General features: G+C 32.1%; 1 pseudogene; it reads right to left on the bottom strand.

Moving 5' to 3' along the window:
* Positions 1 to 2448: 2448 nt before the first annotated feature.
* Positions 2449 to 3078, bottom strand: LOC112032021 (acidic endochitinase-like; annotated as a pseudogene).
* Between the last annotated feature and the right edge of the window lie 2139 nt (positions 3079 to 5217).

The raw sequence follows: 5217 nt of genomic DNA, 5'->3' as shown, positions 1-5217 counted from the left end.
CACCAACACAGTACATAACACAATTTGTTGCTCATACAAAATATTAATCACAATACAATCACTATAGAAACCAGATGATATAAAATTCGATCACTAATGTCAATCAATCATGCAATGGCATAAAAACCAGATTGTTTTTAATAAACTAATATTTAATATATATTTTCTTGAATTTTCGTTTTGTTCCGGTTCAAATAAAGAATATTATCTCTAGCTTATTTTCTAGGAAAAAAAAAACAATATATTCTCCATTTCCATGTACATACTATATGGCAAATAGAGTATATTCTCCATTTCCATGTGCATACTATAAGGCATCCAATATCCACTATGATTATAACAATGTTTCAAGTTTTCATACGGGCACGTATCAAACTGAAGGAAATATCCAACCACATCCACATCTTTGATTCTTTGTGCTTGTTTTCCAGAAAAAATAAAAGGCATACATGAAATCACAACACCGTGACCGAAAAAATAGTCCAAGCCAAGAAAGTCAAGCTCAACATTCAAATTTATGTATAGAATCATGCCAAATAATTAATCTGTACTAGCTTAAATCCCAATTATTAATTTTTTTTTTCCCCTTCATGGCTATCCGACCACATCCACATCTATAGTGTCGTACAAGTCAATGTTATGAATACCATATTGGACCCGTTTCTGTTTGTCAAGTGGAATGAAATATTTTAGTACTGGTTGATTTCGGTGTACCGTTTTAGAGTGTTTCGAGGTTCCCAAAAATTAATTTATACGTATTCTAGTACAACATAAAATTTTCAATTCAAATAAATGAATAACTAAATATCAAATAATACAAATAATTTAGTCTTAACTCTTAAGTCTTAACCATCAATATAACATCAATTTAACATCACGCAATAAGAAGTTTTACAAGTCAATAACTAAATATCAAATAATACAAAATATTTAGTCTTAACTTTAAGTCTTAAACCTCAATATAACATCAAACAGTAAAAAGATTTATAACAAGTCATTACTCATTACATAAGTCCATAAAAACTATCAGGAAATGGACACTGAGGAGCTGCACTTAAGTGCACAACTCTTCCTGACTGACTATATGCCTTTAGGTACCTAGCAAGATCATCCCAATGAAGTGTTGAGCCAAGCTCTATGTCAAAATCTATGCCACCTAATATTGCATCACCTAGTGGACGTGAAGGTGACTGTCCATCGAAGAAATTGTTCCATACATAAAATTTTCAATTCAAATAAATGAATAACTAAATATCAAATAATACAAATAATTTAGTCTTAACTCTTAAGTCTTAAACATCAATATAACATCAATTTAACATCACACAATAAGAAGTTTTACAAGTCAATAACTAAATATCAAATAATACAAAACATTTAGTCTTAACTTTTAAGGCTTAAACCTCAATATAACATCAAACAGTAAAAAGATTTATAACAAGTCATTACTCATTACATAAGTCCATAAAAACTATCAGGAAATGGACATTGAGGAGCTGCACTTAAGTGCACAACTCTTCCTGACTGACTATATGCCTTTAGGTACCCAGCAAGATCATCCCAATGAAGTGTTGAGCCAAGCTCTATGTCAAAATCTATGCCACCTAATATTGCATCACCTAGTGGACGTGAAGGTGACTGTCCATCGAAGAAATTGTTCCATACATAAAATTTTCAATTCAAATAAATGAATAACTAAATATCAAATAATACAAATAATTTAGTCTTAACTCTTAAGTCTTAAACATCAATATAACATCAATTTAACATCACACAATAAGAAGTTTTACAAGTCAATAACTAAATATCAAATAATACAAAACATTTAGTCTTAACTTTTAAGGCTTAAACCTCAATATAACATCAAACAGTAAAAAGATTTATAACAAGTCATTACTCATTACATAAGTCCATAAAAACTATCAGGAAATGGACATTGAGGAGCTGCACTTAAGTGCACAACTCTTCCTGACTGACTATATGCCTTTAGGTACCCAGCAAGATCATCCCAATGAAGTGTTGAGCCAAGCTCTATGTCAAAATCTATGCCACCTAATATTGCATCACCTAGTGGACGTGAAGGTGACTGTCCATCGAAGAAATTGTTCCATACATAAAATTTTCAATTCAAATAAATGTAGCAAGATCATCCCAATGAAGTGTTGAGCCAAGCTCTATGTCAAAATCTATGCCACCTAATATTGCATCACCTAGTGGACGTGAAGGTGACTGTCCATCGAAGAAATTGTTCCATACATAAAATTTTCAATTCAAATAAATGAATAACTAAATATCAAATAATACAAATAATTTAGTCTTAACTCTTAAGTCTTAAACATCAATATAACATCAATTTAACATCACACAATAAGAAGTTTTACAAGTCAATAACTAAATATCAAATAATACAAAACATTTAGTCTTAACTTTTAATTCTTAAACCTCAATATAACATCAAACAGTAAAAAGATTTATAACAAGTCATTACTCATTACATAAGTCCATAAAAACTATCGGGAAATGGACATTGAGGAGCTGCACTTAAGTGCACAACTCTTCCTGACTGACTATATGCCTTTCGGTACCTAGCAAGATCATCCCAATGAAGTGTTGAGCCACGCTCTATGTCAAAATCTATGCCACCTAATATTGCATCACCTAGTGGACGTGAAGGTGACTGTCCATCGAAGAAATTGTTCCATACATAATCAGCTACATTTTTGGCATCCATTGAAGAAGCTAGAGACTAGCTTCCAATGCCACCTCCAATTGAGAGTATCACCTTAATTCCTCGGCTTTGGCAATATCTTATGCAAGGGCTAACCATGGTGCACCCATTGGAAGCTGGGTTACAATGACCTGCAAGAGGCTGATTTCTGGAGTTCGACCATTGCCAAAATGGTTCAGAAAAGATATGATTACATGGGAATATTTTCCAGTGGCACAGGTTTCAGTTATAGTTCCTTCATAGCCACTCTGACCCCAGTAAACGGCAATGCCACCAGCTTGAGAGGTTCTGATGAAGACTAGGATGAGGAGAGGAAGGAGTAGAGCTGTAGTCAGAGGAATTTTAGCCATTTAATTTTGCTAGTTATCAATATGGAAATGTCTTTGGTTTTTGTTGCTGCCATGCTATGGGGGGTTGCTCCATTTTATAGGATTCAGGAATCAGGATATACGTACCTCATTTTTAAAATTTGACAACGACATGTTTTGCTTCAAAATTTCAAAACATTTTACTAAATAATATATTATGCCCCTACTGTTTTGGTATTTGAAGTACATTTCATGTTAATTTGATGTGTGTTTACCATTTAATTCAATTTTTTGTAGTTTACTAAATGTTAAAATATAAAAAATTATAATTTTAAATATTTTTATGGATAAGATCTTTTATGTGTGATGAGAATCAATAAGCATTCAAGAATCCATTTCATGTTCTAGATAGGCCTATTATTAGAGCAAGATCCAAGAAGATCAAAGAAGTACTTAATGGGCTGATTCAAGAGATTTGAGCTGATTCTAACGTAGGACATTCCAAGCTTGGCCTAAAAGAAGATGAAGGCGTAATAAATTTAATCCAAGCTATTGAGGGCTGATCTGGTTTAATTTGGTGTGATTTATGGCGTGGATTAATGGCTAATTGGCTTTCCAGCTCTATATTAGTTAATAGACATTTTTCCTATTCTAGAGCTTCTAATTTCAGATCAAATCTACCTTAATTTTAGGCTTTTATTATTTAAAACGTTTTTTTAGCTATGTTCGTATTTTGGATTTACTAATTTCAAACCAAATCAACTTTTATATAGAGTTTTATTATTTAGTACGTTTTTTATATTTTCTATTTTTAATCATGTTTTATAAGTAGCATGCACTCGTTGTAATAGAGGATTATTGAATAAAAATAAAAAAAGGTGAGGTTTTGCTCTTTTTTTGGTTCTTCAAGAACTGTGAACTTATCAGGGATTTTTCTTTGTGACGTTCAAACTTTATACTTTAGGTTCGTGATTCAATTATAATCATTGGATCAAGGTTTGTTATTTATACTTTCGGTTCGCATTTCACTTATAAATGTTGGCTCGGGGTTTTGTCAAAATCTAAATTTTTGTTTTCTTGAGCAATTATTCCAATATTATTTGTTGGGTCTCAAAGCGTGTCAATTGATATTTGCATCAATGTGGCACTGGCAAGTGATCTCTTGGAAGCCAAGTTTTGACATCATATATAATCCTACTGCAAAATCTCTTGGTTCTTTTTTTTTTTTTTTTGGGTGCAAAATCCATATTATAAATTGTTTAGACACTAGCAACTTTGATTTTCCAAAGAAGGTAGAGAGAGAGCTTGTGTATTGCCTTATGATTAGTTGTTAGTTTTTTCCTTGTTTGTTTGTTATTTTAATTTTACCGTGAATTGCAAAGCAATTGATACCTTAGAAGGACTACATGCAAACCATAGTTTTGTTGCCTTAGCTGTGAAATGAGTGTTAGTCATGCATCACGTCCTATCATTTCTATAATATTACTGAAGCTAAATCCTTCATTACATTATAGTAATTACAAATCTACAGTTACAGTAAACTGAGAAAGAGAAAGGGAGACACTTATTGCGGCTGCTGAAGAGAAGAGAAAGAAAGAAAATATGGAACAACTGCTGAGAAGAGAAGTTGCTCTAAAAGACAGCAACTGTATTGTATTATATATACCAAAATTTTCAAATATGGTAGGAGAGAGTGCGTATACCGTATGGTTAAAAAGACTTATAAGGAGATTTACTTGTGAGTTGTGGCAATGAAAGTAACTCTGTAAAGCTTTCATCAGTTCATGTCCCTCTTCTTTTTTACGGACACGTATATATCCGTTGGTACAGCCATATTAACTCATTATCATTTATATTAGGTAAATTGCAAATTATACCCCTAAAGTTTGAGAGTGATTGGATTTTACACCTTGAAGTTTTTGAATTTGAATTTTACACCCTCATGTTTGGGAGTGTCTGGATTTTACATTGACATTTTAGAATTTGGATTTTACCCCTTATATTTTAGGGGTGATTGGATTTTACCCCATAAAATTTGAGAGTGTTTGGATTTTACACTCTACTGTTTTAGAATTTGGGAGTGTGAAATCCAAACATTCCCTAACTTTAGGGGGTAAATACAAAGTTTGAAACTTTAAGATGTAAAATCCGAACACCTCAAATTTCAGGGGTTAAAATCCA

This window comes from Quercus suber, unplaced genomic scaffold (genome assembly GCF_002906115.3).
Source record: "Quercus suber isolate HL8 unplaced genomic scaffold, Cork oak 2.0 scaffold_658, whole genome shotgun sequence".
Classification (NCBI taxonomy): Eukaryota; Viridiplantae; Streptophyta; class Magnoliopsida; order Fagales; family Fagaceae; genus Quercus; species Quercus suber.
Note: the sequence above shows the minus strand (reverse complement) of the source record. Positions and strands in the feature narration are given on the sequence as shown.